Source organism: Trachemys scripta, chromosome 2 (assembly GCF_013100865.1).
Source record: "Trachemys scripta elegans isolate TJP31775 chromosome 2, CAS_Tse_1.0, whole genome shotgun sequence".
Lineage (NCBI taxonomy): Eukaryota > Metazoa > Chordata > Testudines > Emydidae > Trachemys > Trachemys scripta.
This window is the reverse complement of record NC_048299.1, coordinates 165,091,331-165,116,846: the sequence shown is the minus strand read 5'-3', so window position 1 is coordinate 165,116,846 and position 25,516 is coordinate 165,091,331.

The window sequence follows — 25,516 nt, the reverse complement described above, 5'->3', positions numbered from 1 at the left end:
TCACAAATGGTTGAGTGGGTAGCCATCTTAAGTAATTACTATGCACTCTTTCTACCTAAATTCCTTGGCTTAATTATTCTTCACGTCCCCTGCTCAAAATAGAGTTACTGACAACTGATTTTCCACCCAAGAATGGTCCACATTATAATGGCAGGTGCATATCCAGAGTCAAATCCAGCCATAGCACAGGGCAGGGGTAGGCAACCTATGGCACGGGTGCCGAAGGCAGCACGCGAGCGGATTCTCAGTGGCACTCACACTGCCTGGGTCCTGGCCACCGGTCCGGGGGGCTCTGCAATTTAATTTAATTTTAAATGAAGCTTCTTAAACATTTTGAAAACCTTATTTACTTCACAAAGAACAATAGTTTAGTTATATATTATAAACTTATAGAAAGAGACCTTCTAAAAACATTACAATGTATTACTGGCACGCGAAACCTTAAATTAGAGTGAATAAATGAAGACTCGGCACATCACTTCTGAAAGGTTGCCGACCCCTGGCATAGGGCATTCTTTCTGCCACTGATGGATTTATGCCTGCTTGCACCATGGCTGCAGTAGTCCCATATACCTATCGGATAAAAAAGGACTATAAAATATCATTAATGTAATGACAGTAAATGGGTGTGTGATAAAAACTATTCAAAGGTCTTAGACTAAGTCTTGTAAAGTACTACATAAATTTATGGAGTTATTTAAATATTTTTAAAGAAATGATCTACCTTTCTTTCATCCCAATTACTGTTTAAAAATTTTTTTTTTGTTCAGAAAAGCACTGTTTCATCTAAAGCTGCAGAAAAAGTTCATCTAATGCCTGTGGAATACATACTCCAGAAATAAGTATAGATACGTTCATATGGTAGCAGTTTGAGATGTTTGGGACAAAGCGTCAGCTGATGTAAATCAGCAGAGCTCTGTGAGCATCACTGGAGCGACACTGATTTAGAGCAGCTGAGAGTCTGGCCTAGAAAATGTAAAAAAAAATAATAAAAAAAATGGAAAAGGGCAGTCCTCCATGTAAATAACTATTTGTTTCCTGCATTCTTGAACACAGCCCCATTATCTTATCGTTCATTAGCAGACTATTGAATTCATTTAATCAGTAATAGTTTCTGGAAGCTGTTTGGCAAGCCGATATGGAAATTACTAACTCACAGCTGGGTAAGAAAAATGGCAAGTACAAACATTGATCTTGTTCTATTCCCCCACCCCCCCTCTCTCTTCCTTGGACACTGCAGATTTATTGCCTCACAGTACTCACAGATGATGTTTTCATAGTCACTAATGAGGTCCCAGCAGTTTTTAACAATAACAGGACATTACTGCTTCTGAGATATATTATGTGTTTCCCCCCCCATCTTTCTCCATTTTGGTTGAATACTCAGAAGTGTGTTAGCATAAAAAACCCCTTTTTTATTATGATGATAGATTGTCCAGTCACCTAATAAGAATAACTGCTAAGCTGGAACTTTAAAATTGTTAATTTGTATACAACCTTTAAAATAATATTTTAATGTGCTGTACATGGCTTTGTACATAAAAATGCCAGACAACACTTTGTTTCTACACACAAAAAGGCAATATAGCCGAGATCACATTTCAAATGCTGTTGCTTTTGTATTCCCCTCTTCCTCCTCTCCCCCAAGATCTGGACTCTAACCAATAATTGTGGGCACCTGTGCACAAAGTCCCCACAGAACATTCACTGCTAATAGTTAAAAATAATACTCTTGTAGGCCTAGCTCTCTCCTGCTCATTCAGTAACACTGATTCATATAAGCCCTGATTCAGGAAAGCACCTAAATGCTTGCTTAATTTTAAGCATGTGCTTAAGTCCCATTGAATTCAAGATAAATGTGTGTTTAAGTGCTTTCTTTTATCCTGAAGGCAAAACTATTTTGCAATGAAAAACAAATTTCTTATCTTAGCTGGTAGCATGCTCCTCTCTTAATTAATTAATATATGGAGATATACCTATCTCATAGAACTGGAAGGGACCCTGAAAGGTCATCAAGTCCAGCCCCCTGCCTTCACTAGCAAGACCAAGTACTGATTTTGCCCCAGATCCCTAAGTGGCCCCCTCAAGGATTGAACTCACAACCCTGAGTTTAGCAGGCCAATGCTCAAACCACTGAACTGTTTTTCTGTAATCAGATTTTGATTCAGATCTAGAGGCGATTTTCATACAGTTGAAAAGTTAAACAATAGAAGTCATTCTGTTTAATAGGCAAATGAATAATACACTTATTATATCTGTAACCCTTCTGCCCATCTAAGTTGGCAGCAACAAGGGCCGAGTTCTGTATCTAGGGGTTCCGTTTCAATAACGCAATGCAAAACCGGCTCGAGCCCCCACCCACTGACCTGGGACAATTACATACCATCCCCTGGGTGCCTCTAAGAGGCAATAATTCCTCTCTCGCAAGCATGGAGTCTGAGTGTAGCAGAAAATGTTTAATAACATGAGGTAAACGACATCAGCATTAAATTGGAAAAACACCACAAACAGGATTCATAACACAAACCATGAGCAAAAAACTCACCCCAGCAAATTGGGCTGTGACCTTTCCCTTTGGTTCTTGAATCCAGCAACCCCAAAATCACCCAGAGTCCCCAAAGTCCAACACCCCCAAAGTCTCTTGGGTCCAGCAACCACCCAAAGTCCCAAAAGTCCAACAACCCCCAAAGTCTCTGTCCCTGGTCAGTGCAGCTCCAGAGTAAAAGGGGGGCACACAGGGTGTTAAGGGGCACCTTACATGATCCAAGGCCGGCCAGCTCTCCGTGGGGTTCCGTCGCAGCCTTCACCACGAGTCAGTCCACTTCCTGCCATCCCACGAACCGCTCTGCTCTACAAGCTGCTCTGCTCACCGACCTGTGAGCCGCTCCAGCCGTCCCCGCAAACAGCTCCACTCGCCGTTCCTTGCGCCGCTCCAACCGTCCCCGCTCCTCCAGTTATCCCCACAAATTGCTCCACCAGCTGCTTAGCAATATAGCTTCAGGCTCCCCCGCTGGTTAACACAGCACTTCATAACTTTAACTCTTTTGTGATTTCAGCTCAGAGTAGGGGAGCCCCAGTGCTGGTACACCATTAGCCCAAAGTGAATTCAGCTCAGCAGCCTGTAACTAGACCCCTAATGGAATCAAAGTTAACTCTGACATTCAACAGTGGAGAGAGAAGGTGGTACAATTGGTGTTTCACACCCTCAGAGAGGCCCATACCATCAGATACAAATACCTGTCCCCATCCTCTCTCAATTCACTGGGTTTTGTAACCCATGCCCCTTGTCAAGCAAGTGCTACTTAGGTAATGGTGAAGGACTCACTCAGTCCTTCTGTCATACAACAGTTCCACTGGCCTTGATTCACAGAATCAGAGTAACAAAACGTTATTCTTCCTGCCCAAATAACAGAGAAACTGGGGATCCCACACCAGCCAAAGTAACCACTTTCAGTTGCTGTTGTTTCATGCCAGGCGGTGGGTGTGCCTATGCAAACAAGATCAGCCCCTGGAGTTCTTTTCCACACTCGCCATAATTCACCACCAGATGTCAGGGTAGAGCTCATCCTGACTCTGCTTACATATCTAATTCACTTATTTTACTAAAACACAATTTAGAAATCAGAATCAAATCTAGTTTATTTTGGTTTCTGAAGTTGTGTTTTTTTCTTTGACTAGGATTTGCAGCTTACATTCTGAAGACTGATGCTAAGGAAGTATCCTACTACAATGATACTTGCAATGAGCAACATTGAGTAGCTGTTAATCCGTTACGAGATTACAACAATACTTAAAATGTATCAAACGTTCGTAGTGAAAAAGATTAGTTAATTCACTTCAGGGCAGACACAGAGGCGAAGGCCCATCCTTTCTTTGAGTTTATATACATTGCAAAAAAACAGAACACCATAGCAGCAGCGAATCTCAGAGCCCAGCTCAACTGACTTGGGCTTGCACTACAGGGTTAAACACAGCAGTGTAGACATTCCCATTTGGATTGAAGCCTGGGCTCCGAAGCCCAGTCAGGGTGGAGGATCTCGGAGCCCGGGCTCCAGCCCAAATGGGAATGTCAACAGTTATTTTTTACCCCATAGTGCAAGCCCAAGTCAGTTGGCCTGCGCTCTGAGACTCATTGTTGTGGGTTTCTTTTTTGTTTTTGTGGCTGTATTCTTTTCTTTTTCATCCTTTTCATCCTTTCCTCAAATTCTTATCTACCAGCTTATTCAGTTGCTTTTATTGATGTTTTAAAACAGACAGAATTATGTTCTCTCCAAAACCCTCCCACAGAATCTGCTCTTGGCTTCAAAATGAGTTCTTATTCCGTGAGACATATCACCAGTCATAAGTGCTGCCTCACAAGGCCTAAGTAATATCTCAGTTTAAGTCAGGCAGCCTTTTTCCCACATGCAAAGGTGGGTACATTTCTCATCAACACTCTAAATACATGGCACCAGAGGCACAGTGCCCCGTCCTGCAACGGGAGCTGCTAATCTGTGTTGATTTGCACTGGATTCTGGGCAGGTGCAGCGGTCCTCTGTAGCTGATTTCAATGAAGGACTGTGGCCCACGTTTCACAGATGGAAGGCAGTATTGCCAACTCTCATAATTTTTTCCACAAGTGATGACGGGGGGGATGGGGCGGTTGGCTGGTGTCAGACTCACGGTGATACAAGAAGCTCCAGAGCTTCAGTGAATTTAAACCCTATCCTGAGGGTGAGGTGGGGAGGAATGTCCTCTGACTGGCACACTGCCACACTTGCCTGCCTGATGGGGAAGAGCAGCCAGTCAAAGCTGCTGTGGGAAGAGCTCTCTCCTCTGCTTCCCCTCCCCTCCCTTCTCACAGGTCAGGGGTAGGGAGCAGAAAGAGCCCAGGATGGTTTTGCTCCCTCCCCCTGTGAGCAATGGAGATGGGACAGCACCTCTGCCCCTCCCTGCTACGCTTCCTGCAGCACCCAACCTGGTGTGGGAGGGGAGGGGGCGGTGAAGAGACCCTGGAGCTGCTTCTCCCCCCCTTCTATCAGGGGGAGAAGGACCCCACTGCTGCCCCTGCTCCCAGGCCTAGGAAAGTGAGAGTGAAAAGCCCCAGGAGGAGCAGAGGTGATGCTGAACTGATGTGAGGACTGGGATGCAAAATAAATTTTGGTGCAAGAGGCAGGCAGATGTAGGAGTGAGCTCCTGCCATGGGAGCCAAAAATCACTTTACCCAAAACATTTGGGAGAGCGGGCAACACTGATTGCCTCACCCGTACTGGGAGTGGAGAGGGAGATTTCAAAAATCAAAAGACAGCTCAAAATATAATTTTTGTTTTATAAGTCTCCTTTTTGGACCCATCGCATGATCTTTTGGGGTCTGACTCATGAGCTCTTTTCTCCCTTGAGGAGGACAGCACCAAGGAGGCAAAGGGGTATTAAAAATCATTTTAAACCACACACATCATTTCTCACTTTTCACACTCCAAACACTTGGTACACATTGGAGATGAATCGTTTTCTGCTGATGTACTCTGAGTTAGAATCATAGAATATCAGGGTTGGAAGGGACCTCAGGAGGTCATCTAGTCCAACCCACGGCTCAAAGCAGGACCAATTTCCAATTATATCATCCCAGCCAGGGCTAAACCTCCAAGGAAGGAGATTCCACCACCTCCCTAGGTAACGCATTCCAGTGCTTCACCACCCTCCTAGTGAAATAGTGTTTCCTAACCTAGACCTCCCCCACTGCAACTTGAGACCATTGCTTCTTGTTCTGTCATCTGCCACCACTGAGAACAGCCGAGCTCCATCCTCTTTGGAACCCCCCTTCAGGTAGTTGAAAGCAGTTATCAAATCCCCCCTCATTCTTCTCTTCTGCAGACTAAACAATGCCAGTTCCCTCAGCCTCTCCTCATAAGTCATGTGCTCCAGACCCTAATAATTTTTGTTGCCCTCCGCTGGACTCTTTCCAATTTTTCCACATCCTTCTTGTAGTGTGGGGCCCAAAACTGGACACAGTACTCCAGATGAGGCCTCACCAATGTTGAATAAAAGGGAACGATCACGTTCCTCGATCTGCTGGCAATGCCCCTACTTATACAGCCCAAAATGCCGTTAGCCTTCTTGGCAACAAGAGCACACTGTTGACTCATATCCAGCTTCTCATCCACTGTGACCCCTAGTCCTTTTCTGCAGAACTGCTACCTAGCCATTCAGTCCCTAGTCTGTAGCAGTGCATAAGATTCTTCCGTCCTAAGTGCAGGACTCTGCACTTGTCCTTGTTGAACCTCATCAGGTATTTTTTGGCCCAATCCTCTAATTTGTCTAGGTCCCTCTGTATCTGATCCCTACCCTCCAGTGTATCTACCACGCCTCCCAGTTTAGTGTCATCTGCAAACTTGCTGAGAGTGCAGTCCACACCATCCTCCAGATCATTAATAAAGATATTAAACAAAACTGGCCCCAGGACCGACCCTTGGGGCACTCCGCTTGAAACCGGCTGCCAACTAGACATGGAGCTATTGACCACTACCTGTTGAGCCCAACGATCTAGCCAGCTTTCTATTCACCTTACAGTCCATTCATCCAGCCCATACTTCTTTAACTTGGCAGCAAGAATAGTGTGAGAGACCGTATCAAAAGCTTTGCTAAAGTCAAGGAATAACACATCCACTGCTTTCCCCTCATCCACAGAGCCAGTTATCTCATCATAGAAGGCAATTAGGTTAGTCAGGCACGACTTCCCCTTGGTGAATCCATGCTGACTGTTCCTGATCACTTTCCTCTCCTCTAAGTGTTTCATAATTGATTCCTTGAGGACCTGCTCCATGATTTTTCCAGGGACTGAGGTGAGGCTGACTGGCCCGTAGTTCCCCGGATCCTCCTTCTTCCCTTTTTTAAAGATGGGCACTACATTAACCTTTTCCAGTCATCCGGGACCTCCCCTGATCGCAATGAGTTTTCAAAGATGATGGCCAATGGCTCTGCAATCACATCCGCCAACTCCTTTAGCACCCTCGGATGCAGCGCATCCGGCCCCATGGATTTGTGCTCATCCAGTTTTTCTAAATAGTCCCGAACCACTTCTTTCTCCACGGAGGGCTGGTCACCTCCTCCCCATACTGTGCTGTCCAGCCCAGCAGTCTGGGAGCTGACCTTATTTGTGAAGACAGGAAAAAAAGCATTGAGTATGTTAGCTTTGTCCACATCCTCTGTCACTAGGTTGCCTCCCTCATTCAGTAAGGGGCCCACACTTTCCTTGACTTTCTTCTTGTTGCTAACATACCTGAAGAAACCCTTCTTGTTACTCTTAACTTCTCTTGCTAGCTGCAACTCCAAGTGCGATTTGGCCTTCCTGATTTCACTCTTGCATGCCTGAGCAATATTTTTATACTCGTCCCTGGTCATTTGTCCAATCTTCCACTTCTTGTAAGCTTCTTTTTTGCGTTTACGGTCAGCAAGGATTTCACTGTTAAGCCAAGCTGATCGCCTGCCATATTTACTATTCTTTCTACACATCGGGATGGTTTGTTCCTGCAACCGCAATAAGGATTTTTTAAAATACAGCCAGGTCTCCTGGACCCCTTTACCCTTCATGTTATTCTCCCAGGGGATTCTGCCCATCTGTTCCCTGAGGGAGTCGAAGTCTGCTTTTCTGAAGTCCAGGGTCCGTATTCTGCTGCTCTCCTTTCTTTCTTGTGTCAGGATCCTGAACTCGACCATCTCATGGTCACTGCCTCCCAGGTTCCCATCCACTTTTGCTTCCCCTACTAATTCTTCCCTATTTGTGAGCAGCAGGTCAAGAAAACCTCTGTCCCTAATTGGTTCCTCCAGCACTTGCACCAGGAAATTGTCCCCTACACTTTCCAAAAACTTCCTGGATTGTCTGTGCACCACTGTATTGCTCTCCCAGCAGATATCAGGGTGATTAAAGTCTCCCATGAGAACCAGGGCCTGCGATCTAGCAACTTCTGTTAGTTGCCGGAAGAAAGCCTCGTCCACCACATCCCCCTGGTCTGGTGGTCTATAGCAGACTCCGACCACAACATCACCCTTGTTGCTCACACTTCTCAACTTTATCCAGAGACTCTCAGGTTTTTCTGCAGTTTCATACCGGAGCTCTGAGCAGTCATACTGCTCTCTTACATACAACGCAACTCCCCCACCTTTTCTGCCCTGCCTGTCCTTCCTGAACTGTTTATATCACATGACTGGAGTACTGTCATGGATGGAGTTATCCCACCAAGTCTCTGTTATTCCAATCACATCATAGTTCCCTGACTGTGCCAGGACTTCCAGTTCTCCCTGCTTGTTTCCCAGGCTTCTTGCATTTGTGTATAGGCACTTAAGATAACTCATCGATCGTCCCTCTTTCTCAGTATGAGACAGGAGTCCTCTCCTCTTACGCTCTCCTGCTCATACTTCCTCCCAGGATCCCATGTCCCCACTTACCTCAGGGCTTTGGTCTCCTTCCCCCGGTGAACCTAGTTTAAAGCCTTCCTCACTAGGTTAGCCAGCCTGCTTGCAAAGATGCTGTTCCCTCTCTTCGTTAGGTGGAGCCAGTCTCTGCCTAGCACTCCTCCTTGGAGCACCATCCCATGGTCGAAGAATCCAAAGCCTTCTCTCCGACACCACCTGCATAGCCATTCGTTGACTTCCACGATTCGACAGTCTCTACCCAGGCCTTTTCCTTGCACAGGGAGGATGGAGGAGAACACCACTTGCACCTCGAACTCCTTTAACCTTCTTCCCAGAGCCACGTAGTCTCCAGTGATCCGCACAAGGTCATTCTTGGCAGTATCATTGGTGCCCACGTGGAGAAGCAGGAAGGGATAGTGATCCGAGGGCTTGATGAGTCTCGGCAGTCTCTCTGTCACATCGTGTATCCTAGCTCCTGGCAAGCAGCAGACCTCTCGGTTTTCCCAGTCAGGGCAGCAGATAGATGACTCAGTCCCCCTGAGGAGGGAGTCCCCGACCACCACCACCCTCCTCCTCCTCTTGGGAGTGGTGGTTGTGGAACCCTCATCCCTAGGACAGTGCATCTTTTGCCTTCCAATCAGTGGAGTTTCCTTCTGCTCCCTTCCCTCAGATGTATCATCTAGTCCACTCTCCGCATTAGTACCTGTAGAGAGAACATGGAAACGATTGCTCACCTGTATCTCCATTGCTGGTACATGGATGCTCCTCTTTCTCCTTCTGGAGGTCACATGCTGCCAAACTTCTTCACCATCCTTCTGCGCCTGCTCTGAATCTTCAGAACATTGTGGCCGTAGAAGCATCTCCTGATGTCTGACAAGGAAATCTTAATTTTCCCTTATGCAACGCAGAGTCGATACTTGTTTCTCCAGACCTCGAACCTTCTCTTCCAATATGGAGACCAGCTTGCACTTTGTACAGACAAAGTCGCTTCTGTCCTGTGGAAGAAAGACAAACATGGCACAACCTGTGCAGGTTACAACAGCTGATCGCTCACCTTCCATATCACCTTCCTCTTAAGAGCTTCCTCAGCTGTTGCAGTAACTACTCAGAGAAACCCGCAGATGAATGCCTCAGTGAGCTCTCCCCAGGTAAACTCCCTCTGCTAGCCTCTGCTGTTCGCCGCTCAGCTGGTTCGCTGCTGACTGCCCTTATATACCAGTCAGGCCCACTCAAGGCCCACCTGGAACAAAGCACTCCCAATTCACACTTTTCAAACAAACAAGCAAGCAATCAAGCACACGGTCAAACTGACAAACTGTCCCAGCAACAGACACTCACCAATACAGTCCCCCTAATGCAGCACTTAGCGTACCTCCTCTCGGACAGATACCAGGCAAACTCCCTCTGTTAGCCTCTGCTGTTCGCCGCTCAGCTGGTTCACTGCTGACTGCCTTTATATACTAGTCAGGGTTGTTAGAGGGCACTCTTAATGCCAAATGAAGCCAACCATGACAGGCCTAAAAGTGAACAGCGCTGACTAGGGCATTCAATGCATCCCTTGGGCAACCCCACAGGTTAAGGCTACCTCCCTCCGACTGAACCTCTGGGAGAGCTCAGGGATATAAATAATGCCTGCTGTCCTTAAAGGCAAATTCTCCACTGGGGTAGGAGGCTACAATGTGCAGGCCCCTGTTCCAGCAGAGGTTAACAGAGTCCACTATCTCATCCACACAACACCCCAGAGGGGTGGATAACTATTAATATCCACATTTCTCAGATGTAGAAATTGAGGCAGAAAGGATACGGCCAAATATTCAAACACAGGTGCCTAAAGCTAAGAACTTAAATAAGTTGCCTGATTTTGAAAGGTGCAGAGTACCTACAGCTCCTATTGTCTTCAATGGAAGTTATCAGTCCTCTAATCATCTGACCACTAATTTAAGTGTCTAAATATAGATTTAGGAACTTAACTTTAGGCAATCAAGATTGAAAACGTTGGCCATGCAATGCTATTATCCCTCTGGCAACATTTGCTTAGAAGGGAGAATGTATTGTAGGAGACATGCTTGCTATTAGCTCATATTGCTAGTTTTTGGCTTTTCAGGATATTTCTCTTTAGTTATTAACGTGTCTACCTTATATTTTATGCACTAACATATCACCTCTGATATAAAAGCACTAAAATCAGTGTCAACTTGCCACCTTTATGCATACAGGAAAAAGGAAGACAAAATGCTGTAATAATACCACCTTTTAAAATTGAAGAGGAAAAAAAAAAAAGCTAGTTTCCTTAAAATGCAATTTTCCTCTTCAAAGGTCAAGACCATTGTGAAGACTTCATTAATTTCAGAGCTATATCAGGGACACAGCAATACCTTAGATTAAAAGGTTCATCACACTATACTTTTGCTAGTAAGATTCAACAGGACCATAAAGTTCTTGTTTTCAATTAACATCAAAGATGAATATAATTAAAAACAGGAGGATTTTTTCACATGCTGTTTTGTATGTGCTCATTAATTTATTAAAATGAGGAGGAACGCAACAACTAACTTGCTCAAATCTGTGTGGAAGTAGTGTCCGTAAAATATACAAGGTGAAATTGTTTGTGTCAGCCATTCAAAATGCCTTTCTAACTATATCCAATTTATAAGAAAAAGCAAGAATGACTCATATCAGTTAGAAAGACTGAACATAGAATGACAAATCACAATTGTGGAGGGAAAAAAACCCCACATAAATCCCCATAAATACCAGGATAATATGATAAAAATATCCACGGATCATTTGAAATTCCAGACAATTTACTACTAGTGTATTTCTGGTAGGGGGCTTTCTTTCCCCAAATGATTCAATATGAGTTGTTACCTAAAATAAAAATCAGCTTTATACAAAGCTGCTGAAAGTTTTATGTGGTTTTAGAACACACCACACCTAAACTCAGTGGAACATTGTTTCCTCGGTATAAGAGATATTGTAGGGAGTTTCAAATACTTCAGTTGCCCAATGTATATTTAATGGATTAACAATGTTAACAAATGATCTCTTATTTCTGGCTCCTTCTGGTGAAATACAATACTTTCAAAAGCATACTAGATGTTCCAGTTTAGTGACCCTGCCTCCTTTCATGGAATGCGCGCACACAAACACACACATATCTGCACAATTTGCTCCCACCAGTCCACATTTTCCAAAAATCATCTGGGAGATATAATATAGTTAGTGCAGTGTCTGTTTTATGTTCTGTTCAAGTTTTTATTCTTCATTGAGATGAATTCTGACGACTGTAGCACAGAACAAAAAATTGATTAAGACACCTTCCAAGAACAAATAACCTCCTTAAGGGATTATAAATCATCTCATAATCACATGAGTTTAATCAGGCATTTTTTTTCTTGTTTTCTGATGTCAAATGCCTCTGGTGTCTGTGTGTGGGTTACACCCACCACTTCATCCTTATTTTAGGGGGTCATTTTATCCATGATTTTTTTAAACCTGTCCTCCTTCCATCAGACTATTTGCTCTAGCTAGACATCCCTACTTCTGTCTGAAAGGGTAGGGCAGGTGATTTTCTCTTCTTCCCCTCTGTTGTTAGTACTGCTCTATGGATCACTCTGCTGTGAGACAGGGGAAAGGGTTGTTTTAAAAGTCAGGGTTTGAAAAGAAACTCAAATATTTTGCATGATCCGTGTGTCAGGTGGATGTACAGAAACAAATTGCAAGAGGGGCTAAAGGCTTTCAATGGAAGTTTGAGGCACAGATGTAGAAACAAATGTTATTGTTTTATAATGAAAACTGTCATGTGTTTCTACCCACATAGAACAATCATACTTTCAGCCTGAATTACTTTTAGAGTAAGGAAAAAGCAACAAAATGTGAAAGAACAAATGGAATGGCTTTGAGACAGTACTCTCTCTGTGTGTGTGTGTGAAATATATTGCATCAACTCTTCCCACCAAAATGGTAACTTGCCTGCAGCAGCAGACTTCTAGAACATGAGTTACTCTGGTAACCCTAGATTCAATGCAAGTGCAGAGATTCTACACCAAGATGCCACATGACCTTGCACTAAGATGTTTATTTTGAAATGGTAGGAGTGGTAAGGTAGTGCCTCACAATCTTTAATGTATTTATTTTCACAACACCTTTATGAGATTGAGAAGTGCTATTATCCCTATTTTACAGATGGGGAAATGGAGGCAGAGATAAACTAAGTGACGTGTGAATAGTCACACGGGAAGTCTACAGGAAAGGAAGAAATTGAACCAAAGTCTCCCAAATCCTAGGCTGGCACTCTAACCACTGGAGCATCCTTCCTCTCCCAGGAAATGGTGAGTCTCTACCACCAGCTGTTGGGAACTGAGAACCTGGGAGGGTTACCCTAACTTTGGGTCTTCTGCATGGCAGCCCCTGTACACTTCGAAGCACTGCCACTCTGCCATCAAGTTGTCCCTGGCACCACTTTTATGTTCTAGTAGTAATACACTGTGGATCCTTGCTATAGCAACAACTAGGAATTGTCCATTAAAATGATATGGAGTATTTCTGGAAACTTTCTTCAGGACAGTTAGTGAAAAATTGCCTATCCCTGCCCACAACCACTCTTGACATAATTTTACTCACATTTTTAATTCCTCCCCACCCCCCTTATTTCAAGGACAGGAACTTGTGACTAATTATTTAAATAATCCATTCTGGAAAGGGTCTGGAAAGGGTCCACTCCTGCTGCTATCACAATAAAAAAAAAAATTATGGTGGGAGTCTTACTGATGTACAGGCCTCCCTGTAGCTCCACAGAAATCTTAACGGAGCTTCTATGGGGCCTGGTTTGGGAGTGGCCAAGACTAGTCATCTTGGGAGATTTCAACGTGTATACACATGAAGGGCTTGAGTCACCCCTGCTAGTGCAAGGATTGCACTTTGCAGCCAGTGCTTCATTGTGAGAGAATTAATTTCTGGGGGAGGCAGTGTAAACTCAGTGGATCTCAGCTGAATAAAGCACATCTCTTGAGTGAAATGGCTGTGGTGACCTGACTAGCCCACACCACCTAATTTTAGGACAGTGATGTCCTGCTTTGACCCGCCAAGCAGAAAAGAGATCACAAAATTTCCACCCTGAGGCCCACCCACCTGCGTTACATTAGCAGTAATCATTATATACCCTAGGATAAACCAGCCCTAATCACTCTAGTTCGTTGGCTTTCTCTGTTAGATAGAAGAGCAGAGATATATTAAATATTTGTTCCCTGTATCAGCTTAAAGACTAATCAAGTCACCTCTTAACCTTTTTTAAGCTAAATAGATTGAGCTCCTTGAGTCAATCACTATAAAGCATGTTTTCTAATCCTTTAATCATTCTCCTGGCTCTTTTCTGGACCCTCTCCAATTTATCAATATCCTTCTTAAAGTGTGGGCACCCGAAATGGACACAGCAGCAGTCACACCAGTGTTAAATAACCTCTCTACTCCCACTCAAGATTCTTCTGTTTATGCATTCCAGGTTCTCATTAGCTCTTTTGACCACAGAGGCACCCTAGGAGCTCACATTCAGCTGACTATCCACCTCAATCCCCAAATCTTTTTCAGAGTCACTGCTTCCCAGGATATATAGTCCTCCATCTGGTAAGTATGGCCTATATTTTTTGTTCCTAGATGTATACATTTGCCTGTATTAAAAATACATAAGTGTTTACCTGCACCTACTTTACCAGCAATCCATATCACTGAGTCAGTAACTGCACTCCTCATTATTTACCACTCCATTTACCCCACTTTGTGTCATTTGCAAACTTTATCAGTGATGATTTTATGTTTTCTTCCAGGTCACTGATAAAAAAAAGTTAAATAGCATAGGGCCAAGAACCAATACCTGTGGGACCCCACTGGAAACACCACCCGTTCAATGATAATTCTCCCTTTACAGTTACATTTTGAGACCCGTCAGACAGCCATATAATGCACGCCATATTAATTTTGTATCATTCTACTTTTTTAAATCAAAATATCATTGGGTACCAAGTCTAAGTATATTATGTCAATTCTATTACCTTTATCAACCAGACTTGTGGTCTCAGCAAAAAAAAGATATCAAGTTAGTTTGACAGAATCTATTTTCCATAAACTCATTTGATATGCATTAATTATATTACACTCCTTTAATTCTTTATTAATTTAGTCCTGTATCAGCCCCTCTATAATCTCTCTCAGGATCAATGTCAGGCAGTCAGGCAATTACTCAGGTCATTTCATTTACCCTTTTCAAATATTGGCATATTAGCTTTCTTTCAATCTTCTGGAACTTCCACGGAGCTCCAGGATTTATTGAAAGTTAGAACTGATGGTCCTGTAAGCCCCTCAGCCAGTTTTTAGAATTCTTGGATGTAAGTTATTTGGAACTGCTGATTTTAAAAAAAGTCTAACTGAAGTAGTTTTTGTTTCAGGTCCTCCAGAGATATTAGTGGAATGGAAAGAGTGTTATCACCTAAGTTCCCTCTAAGCTGCGTGGCCGTACAGCAGCCTCTTAAGTGCCACACAGGTTCTCAGGTTTTCAGCGGGGAGAGACCTCTCCCACCCCCACCTCCAGACCTGCCGCAGCTGGGGGAGAGGCACCCATGCCGCAGCTGGGGGAGAGGCACCCATGCCGCAGCCCCAGCCCCGGAGTTGCTGTGGCTGGGTGAGAGGCACCTCTCCCCCCCCAGCCCAGGTGCTGCTGCAGGGAGAGAGAGCTGCAGGAGTCTTCTCCCTCCACCGTAGCCCTGGGGCAGCCTTCACCCCAAACTTCTCATCCCAAGCCCCACCCCAGAGCCTGAACCCCAGCCGGAGCCCTCAGCTCCCCCCCAACCCCTCCCACATGCTGAACCCCTCAGCCCCACCCCCGCCACATAATTGTTATGTGCACCAATATGGAGGTGATGTGTGACACATCACCTCCATATTGGTGCACATAAAATTCATTCCGCACATGCATGGGAAAAATTAGAGGGAACATTGGTTATCACCATATGAGACTATATCATTTGTTTTCCCCTCAAATACAGAACATTTATTGAACACATCAGTCTTTTCTGCATTATTATTGTTCTACCATTTCCATCTACAATGGATCAATATCTTTGTCTGGATTCTTTTTTGTTCCTAATGTACTTAAAAACTCCTCCATATTGTCCTTAACTCTGCTGGCTATAGATTTCTCCTTGTGTCCCTTTGCTTCCCTTATTAATTTTCTACAATTCCTACCTTGTGACTTATATTCATTACTATCAACTTCCCCTTTCTTCCATTTGTTTTATATATATTATAATTTTTTACAGCTTGCCCTCTAAACCAAATCAGTTTTTAACCAGTATGGCCCTCTTCCTCAATTGTGGCTTTTTGGGGCGTCTAGTAAGGTGTTCTTAAATTATTCTTAATTATCATTCACATTTTTCTGACTAAATTATTCCTCCCAACTGATATGGCTAATAATTGTCTTCAGCTTTGTGGAATTGGTCCTATTAAAGCACTAAGTATATATATTACTAGTATGGACTTTATTCTGCTTGCACATTATTCATCTGATCAAGTCATGATCACTTGTACCTAAGCTACCATTAATTTACTCTGCAAAGTTCTTAATGATCAACTACTTTGTAACATTTAAAATGTTCTAAGTGCTGGAAGAACATTCATGGAGATTAACTAACTAATTATCTATCATCTAGAGTCACCTCTCCTCCCTATCATAGCAAACAACAGGTACACTATAGCCATCAGTTCCCCTCTCATGGATGTTAGTGGCAGGGCATTCCAAGTGGTGGGCCACAGCTTTAGAATTTGCTCTCACAGGAAACCCTGCAGAGCTTGGCCTCTTCTAAAGCATGAGGAAAAATGCACTTTTGTTCAGACTTTTTACTAAGTGTAGGAGTGTAAAGCCCCTTGATAGTTTGCCTCTCAGATGGAAATTCCCTCGAGAGACGTGGCAAGTAGTTCAAGCTGTAGAGCATGGGGGTGCAAAGTTTATACTTCCTCCTTTGGGAAAAGTTAAGTATTCTCTTGTTCTAAGTTGTATGATAGGTGCCCAGATGCTACGGTGATAGTTACCTCATTAATATGTGTAATAATACAGACCAACACAACAGTTTTCCAACACAAAAAGCCCACAGTTTAGGAAAGAGGAGAATCAGAAAGTACACAACTGCAGGTGTACAGAGATCTGGGAAAAGTGTATTTCCAGTGGAAAGTGTGTGTGTTTGTTTGTGGAGGTTGGACGGGGGACAGGGACAGCAGGTTGGTGTAGGAGGCCAGCAGAGGGGCTAGCAAACTGGGAGGATGTAAAAAGAGCAAAGAACGTTTGTGAGCTCTTTGGCAGATGCTTGAGCAGGTGGAATGCAGAGTGTTTACACAGTTCATATTTCAATATACTAAAAAAACAGAGTTTCAGGCTTTAGGCGGTTATTAAACTCCCCTCCCCTCCTGCCCCAACCACTTCTTTAACATCTACCTTCAGATCTTGTATGAAGCTGTTCTCTGCTGGATGGTGGTGCTGGGGCAATGCACTGTGCCACCAGCTGAGAAAACAAATTTGAGAAAGAGCGTGTGCTCAGGTTAACAAGCCTTGGGCAAGCAAACCTCTTTTCCCCCCACTCCTCTGTTCTCACCTCTTATTCCCCAAAGCCCCAGGAATAGTGCACTGTGGTAGTTGACGCTGTTAGGCAAGGAATGGAAGACTGGCTACAGAACAGGAAGTAAAGAAGGGAAGAGAGATTTACAATGGTCCATTTTTTTTTACTTTTTGCATAATGAAAACCAGAGGCCTAATACAGTGACACTGTAGCAGGGATGGAGAAGGAAAAACAAACTTCTAAGATAAAGTATATATACGTCTGTCAGTAATGAATATACCTATGTTTATAATCTATAGACAGATTTAACTAGAATTAGTAAAGGAGTCTGTTTATGAGTAAATGAAATTAAACTGAGTACAGGACAGGTAGGAACATTTCCCATAAGCAGAATTAGTGCTCAGCAAACTAGACCTGAGGAACTTTGTTTATAAAACTGCCTTGCTGATCCACAGGTGTTCTCATATCTGATCTGTGATTCATCCATTAAATTCAGGTCATGGGCATTAAAGGAAGGGACAAGCTTTAAAAAAAAGACTGTTCAAGTTCTCAGTTCATTTAGGACTGCCTGAAAAAAAAATACCACAGTAGAAGATTTGCTTTTTGGGGAGAACTTTTTTCTTTGTTGAGCAGTGATAGAAATGTATTTTGTTGCTTTCTCAAACACTAAATATGCTCATTTAGAGGCTGGGGAATGAAAACTACATCTGACACCAATACCCAACATTGATAATACAGTGCTTTGCACCTTTAAAGCAATGTTAAGGGCCAGGTTGTGCCATTAAGGAAGAGATAGGGGCTGGCACACCCAAGCGGCTTTGTCTCCCACAGCTCCTGGGCTCGGACGTCACTGCAGGATGCAGAAATACCCCTCCTTGGCTATCCAGCTCTGGAGGATATGTGAGGAAGGAGAGGGACCATAGCTTTGCCTCTGTTCTTCCCTTTTGGAAAAGTTAAGTTCTGAGTTTTATTCCTTGCTCAGCCACTGTCTCACTGTGTGATCATGGGAAAATCTTTTAACCTCTTTGCTCTTCAATTTCTTCATCTGTGAAACAGCTGAGTAATACTCCTACACCTCTAGCTGTGAAACTGAATTAACCTTTTTACATGAGATCCTTGAATGAAAGGCACTACAGAGGGACAATAAATTACTGCCATTATTCAGGCTAGTTGCACTACAGCTCCAAAGAGGCTTCAAGTAAAGTTGTTTTGTTAGCTATATTCCACTGCTTACTTTTTAGAAATGTGCATAATCTCATCATACAGAGTATTAGATATGTATTCCTTTAGATCTTGGCCTTTTGGCTAGGGTCAAGTGTAGTCATACCCAAGTTCACTTATTCACTGATGCTTTAAAAACTTCCGCACCCCAATCTGGGTCTATGTTGGTTATGCACTATGCATAGGTGCCGACTCCACAGGGAATATAAATAGTGGGTATGCTGCACCCACTGGCAGCCAAGCTCCCCCCCCCGCTTCCTTCTCCACCCCACCAAAGTGCGCCGCATCCCCGCTTCTCCCCCTCCCTCCCAGCGCTTCCCGCCTGCCGCCTAACAGCTTATTGGCAGCGCTTAGGACTTTCTGGGAGGGAGGAGGAGGAGTGGGGACGCAGCATGCTCAGGGGAGGAAGTGGAGAAGAGGCGGGGCAGGGACTTGGGGAAAAGGGTGGAATGGGGTGGGGCTTTTGGGGAAGGGCTGGAATGGGGGGTGGTGAGGGTGGTGCAGGGGCAGGGCCAGAGGTGAGAGGGAGGGGGTTGAACACCTACCAGGCAGAGGGGAAGTCCATGCCTATGGTACTATGTATGTATCTTGTGAACCTTGTAACTGATACTTGTAATCTCTCATAACTCAAGCCTGACCCCAGATGTACAGTATCTTCCTTCTTAACTTGTGTAAACTTGATTTTAGACATTAGCTTTAATAAAAGTTTTTAAATCAATTTACTATCGGATATATTTCATATTCATATAGACTACAGTTTGCTTGGAAGGATTAGATTTTATCAGTAAATGTCAATAAACTTTGATTTCACCAAGCACATACAAACATGTGAAAAATAGTTCCAATGATAACCACCAAAATTTACAGATAGGCAAAGTAAGAAATGCTGCTTGAGAATGTATTAGAGAATTTAAGGGTATTTACTCTATGTATTTTAACATGTGATGTTGGCAATTTGTGCTTTAAAGGTTATAAAGCTTTAACATTTTGAATCTCAACATCTACGGTCATTAAATAATTATAACCTGATACCATCCCCCATGGTTTGAGCCACCCATAATTTCACACACCTGTGAAAATTTAAAAATAGATAATGTTGATTTATTTTTAACCATTTTTTCCTATCAACATTATTTTAAAAAATGAAGTCAGTCAAGCCTAACTGTGTTACAAACTTGTAGTTTGAAAATTGGGCCTATGGTACATGAACACGAGTCCTTAATTCATCTGCTCAGCACCCTACATGACAGACCATATTCTGTGAAAGTAGTAAACGCCCAGTATATTGACAAATTTTAGGGCAGGAGTTAAAAATCAATTCCCCTGCTCCCCCGCAATCCAGACATTCACATCAACGTATCATGGACTCACCCAGTCTTACAACTAGCTGATTTAAAGACGGAGCATCTTGATCTGATCATTATTTCCATAGCTGCAATCTGTGTGCTCACAATTTATGAGATGCATGGAGAGAACAGAAGTGTATTAGCTCAGAAGGATGCCTGTTTTTTTTGTAAACATCAAATGCAACAGCACCCTCCACTGTCCATTAAAGGGAAAAGACATTTGCTTTGATAATTTCTTCCAACAGGATGACGAAGTCCAGCCACCGGAGATCATACTAATTATAACAGATTACCCAGCTGTTTGAAGAAAATGCATTAATATAGATGAACATAAGTAAGAGATTGGAATGTGGCCATTTGAAAAATAATGATAATGGCATAAGTTTCAGCTGACTTGGAGTATAATTCAAGATGAAATTGTAATTAGTCTACTGTGTGTGTTTTATGATGATGTCATTCCAAAGAATGTAAAACTCTTTATGATTAAGATTTCCCCCCAAACTGCTATCTGAATAGCTTCTGACAGAGCCAAGAAAATAAAAATCATATGCACTTTCTCAGACTGTATGCATCTCAGAGGTCTTAACAGTAGCTGGACTTGTTTGTTGCGATAGGACTATATATATTTGGGAATTGCAGCCCCTTTCAGATCTGAGTGATAGAATGTTATACATGACTGTTCCTATCTCCTGTGTAGCCAATTATTTTACTTTAGTATCCATTGATCATGTGATGTTATGATTAATCAATAGGTTTTCATTATATGTTATATTCATTATATGTTAATCAGAGGTAATGTGTATAAAAGTATAAGATTGATCAGTATTTAGAGGAACTATGTAGTAGATATAAATGAGAAGAGCTGAAATGCAAGAAACTGTGGGCTGAGGCCTGCAAGACTTTAGCTTAGCTATTTTAGGCCTGGGAGACAAGAAATGATGGCGTAAGTCAATGACCGAGAAATAACCCGAAAGAGGGGTTATGAGAAAAGAGGTACCAACTGGTAATATTGTGAAAGTATAGCTGGGAAGATTCAATTTAGATTATAAATGCTGAAACAACAAATACTGTCTCCAACATGCACCTTAATCGCAAGATAAAGCTGGTATGTTAATGGGAACCTACACCGCCTATAGAATTCGGGGTCCCTTGTGTCTCTACGGGACACATACCAATAAGAAAGAAAGGATTGACACTTTCATATACATGTGAAGAATGTAGGTATAGACAGAATCACAGTATAAAAAGGGTGCCCAGAGCAGGAAAATTGAGCTTCCTATGGGAAACTCCAGCAGGAACCACTCCCGTATTGATGCTCAATCCATGAGAGGGCCAACAGGAGGAGGATGGGACCATGGTCAAAAAGCATATGGTGCACCTTCCAAAGGGGTATAGCATTGGGTATATTCCCTCTGCATTCAGGGAGTTCTGGGAAGAAGCAAGATCTTTGATGCATAGTTAGTCCTGAAGCTCTTCCCCCTTCCCCCACCCCCCAGCCCTTTGAGCAGTTTAGCTCAGACACAGATGCTCATAAGCAGTGGTCGGGACTGACGGGGGGATAGGGGGGAAAGCCGGTACAAATTACTGGGGCCCGGCGGTCCGGAAGGGGACCTGGGGCCCGGCTTCCCCCCCTCTCGTCTGTTTAGCCGGTCTGCCCTTGCTGGGGGGCCCGAAAAAATGTTTTCACCAGGCCCGAACCCGCTCTTGGTGGCCCTGGCAATGGTGCAAATCAGGCCCAAACTGTGAATAATGTAATGCTGTCTACTGTGTACCATATATTGCAGGCTTATTTGAGGAAACTGATGGGGTCATTCAGCTAGTGCAGGCAACAAGAGATATTACAGTTAAGACATTTGATTACCCTACCATTAGTATGCACTATAACATGGTTCCTTATCTGGTCTCCTAATTTTGGCACAGCTTTCTACTCCCAACAAGTCCCTTATTGTACATCATTTTATGGGTCTTCCTCTGAACAAATCTCCATGTTCAAACTGGGATTCTTGACTCAGCTGCTTCTGGCCATACTTGGGAGCTTTCAATGGGATCAGCAACAACTAGACAGAGTGGGAGGATGATCTAGCCATGAGGCACATTTTGAAGGTACAAAATCCATGTCAGAACCAAACCATCTTGAGTGGTTAAAAAACCATGAAGCAGAATACATAGATTGTATCTGGCACTTGTATATTATGGTGATGCCATAAGGGCCTAAATTGATAGATAAATTGGAGACATAATATGCGGCCACCATCACTTCCTCTATTTGATAACCCAGTTGAAGTCTGGGATGAAAGCCAACGAAACGAGAGAAGGGAAATGCAAGAAGTCTCCACTGAGTTCACAATATATTGGCCTAAACAGAATAAAACCAAAGCAACATATGTTAGCTTCCTAAAAAGAAGGCATTAATACATCAGTTGATCATAATACTAATCCCAGTATCGGGGACTGTGTGCTACAATAAGACGTATGCGATACGTTTTAAATGGAAAGTCTTCTCAATTTGTGCCCAATTCAAAGCTTAGCAACAACTGCACAAACCAATAAAAAAAACCCCAATGATAAGGTGCACTGTGAAGTTAGAGGAGCCTTCTTTCAGACCGCTTGTCAGGCCTTGGCACTCCTAAGGTACTTCCAAAGCAGTGAGGTGGATCAGAATGCTACCTTCAGAAATACAGTATTTATACCAGCTTTAGATACGAGTGGAAGAAAGTTAAGGGAGAACCAGGAATTGCTAAGTAAAAGGCAGGTAAAAGTAAGAGAAACAAAAATTGTGAAAAAAGTATAGAGGTAGGAAGGAGCTGCTTCACCTGCAAAAAAAAAAAGCCCAGAAGGTATTAAGAGCTGCCAGGGAAGCCATTTGCAATACACAACAAAATGTTTTATTGGCCCTACAGAATCCAAGAACTATGCTGCATATTCCTGCGCACCATTTGCTAGCATCTTAGCTATTTACATATACACAGACATATAGCACTCCTGTAACATCTCTCTCCTGATCATGAAAACTTGCACTCGGAGTCCCTTCCTTCACCAGCTCTCAGGAAATCTGTGTGCTTCTGGATTTTCTGAAGTTACCTGACAACTCCCAAGAGTCAACAGAAAGTGCACGTCTCTCACAGTCATCTCCAGTCTCCGCTGAAGCGCTCAACCGCGTGGGGAGAGGGACTTGCCTGGGTCATCTCAAGGGTAATTTTCGCTGGCTCACCATCAGAACCAGTCCATGGCTGCTCTTAATCAGCATCATCAGCACTCTTTTTTAACATTTATTAGTGTTTTTATTTGCTTGTATTCCCTAATCCTGATTCCCAAGCCCATATGTGAAATGGTTAGATAGGCACTTCGATAAATATCAATGCTGTGGAAGAAGCAGTTTAGAGGGGTCAGTAATCTAGTATTCCAGGACCTTGTGCTTCCTACCAAGTTGACCCCTTTAATACAGAAACTGAAATTCAGTGAAAGAATGTCATGGTAGCTGAAGCTGAGTTCTAACGTAGACAGAGGGTATGAGCTTTGAAATCAGCATTTACCATGTGTTAGATTAATGGATTTTGTAGTAAAAACACAGCAGCAAACAAAATTTAAACACTGAGAGTCCTGATTACGATTGCTGGGGCCGACGTTTTTCTTGCTAGAATAAACCCTACTGAACATCGCAAGTGCAAAATATTATATTCAATCACAAGAACCAAGAAACCACGGGGACAGCAAAACCTATTTCCCCCCAGAGAGTCCAATAATGAAACATTTACAAGGTCTGGAATCTTTGATTGATTGAACATTACAGCTGGTGCCCAGTGTTGTGTCAATTTAGGTGACATTAGTCACCTTATTATATTAGAGAGCTCTTCAAATTCAAGGAGAAAGTTCACCCAATGTGAGCATTCAACTGTAATCTGGTCACAGCATTAATTCAGTAAAGTAGCTATGGAATATCAACTAACAGAATGTAACAATATGGTAACTATGAGGCGCAGACTTTTGATGAATCACAAGGCCCTGCATTATACTGTTAAACAAGCCACATTTTTATCCTGTTATAGCCCACGTTTGTTGAATAAAAACTCACCAAAAGTCACACATGTTCATTTTCAAATATCATTTTGCAGCAGCAAATGACCAGTTTGGAATAAAGCAAAAAGGATGCATTCCAAAAAGTAAAAGTTTCCAGATGGGTCATGGGACACATCACATTTTAGGCCTCCTTTGATATTGTCTGTTTTGAATTTGGATTGTGACCCATTCTAAAATTGTACTAGGGACCAAGGGATGAGTGGGGAAATATTAGTGTGCCCTGTTTATTTGTAGTACTTTGTAAATTTTGTTCAAGCAATAAAAGTGAATAGCCACAAAATGTTGTTTATATAGCTTCTCTCCTTTATGACTTGTTTTCTGTGCACTGCATTTTTAAGTGGAGAGAAGTCCCTCTTCCCACTGCAGAAGCAGTTGCCACATGGGGTTCAGATACAGCTTGCTTCTGAGGAAATACAGACCAAGCCTGATTTTCAGTCTGCTTGGGGCAGGAGAGAAGGGGAATCGAACCATCTAGGTACTCCTGGTATTCTGAGGCAGCCAGGACCTTCATTCTGCTTCAGTGCTACTCTAATGTACACTTGTTTCCTGTGGTCTCTTTCGGCTCCAGGAAGCAGAGAATTGCCAGTTCCGTACACTCTGGCCTTGCCCCCACAACATGACCCTACTCTGGGGGCTGAGAGCTAGAGTGGAGCTCCTCTGGCAGCACTAAACCAACCAGGGAACCCTGTACACAGGGGGTACTCTCATATTCCACCCACTTTATCTATGTCTGTAATGCATTTGGGAGTGAGTCTCCCAGCCGCCATACACAGAGCCACCCATGCTAGTGGGGCTCAAACTGGCACACTGAAAATAGCGCTGTAGACATCCTGGCTCAGGCTGGAGTTCAGGCTCTCAAGCCATTTAACTCCTGGGCTTCAGAGCCTGAGCTGGAATAGCCACATTGCTATTTTAAGAGCACTAACTTGAGCTCTGCTAGCATGAGTCAGTCTGCCCAGGCTGGGCGACTTGCTCCCAGCTGCAGTGTAGACATACCAAGGCTTCTTTACACTGCCAGAGAAGGCATAAGAGGGCCTTATAGCATAACTGACCATCAGGCCCACAATACAATGTGTGCTCTTTCATAGAGACCGTACATTTATTCTCTCTTTTAGTCTATTAATGTTTTAATATGAAATAGAGATGATTCAGAATGGAAGCATATGGTGTTTTCTGTGTATGGAAAATTTAACACAAAGTACCAACATAAAGTACATTGGCAATATGAAAAAAACCCATGTGATTGTCTGGAAGCTAGCCATCCTCCCCTCAAAATGTTCCCAATGCCTCCCTCCCTATGTCCCCATTTTAAAACACCGATTCTATACGGATTACAATTCTTGGAAGAGGTGAGCTGCCAAAACAGAACATTCTGAGCACTAAAAACCCCAAGGGTTTGTCTGGAATGCTGCATTTCTAAAGTAGAATGATGATTCCTATCTTTCCAAAAGGGAGAAATGTTGTCAAGCCTCTCTTGTGCCCATAGAAAGATTAGCAATACTGTCACAGTAAATGACTTGGGTCCTTTTTTTGTTTTACCTCCCACCCACAACGGAACTGCAATAAATCCTAATTTGAATAGGTTTCTTGGAAACAACAAAACTTACTGCTATGTTCCATACATTCACTTGGGGGAAAAATGTAATCTAAGAAAAGTAAAATTAGCCCCCAGGGACAATACTGGATTCATCCCATAACAAAGTAACACTAACATTTTATAAGCTAAGGGCTCATTTTTGCTCTCAGATGTACATATGTAATGTCCATGAAAGTTCATGATATCATCTTGCAAATTAATGTGCATATAAAAGAAAGAATTTGCCCTGTATCTCTGGAATAATCTAGTTTGTTTTGTGTGGATATTTGTGGCTTAATCAAAAT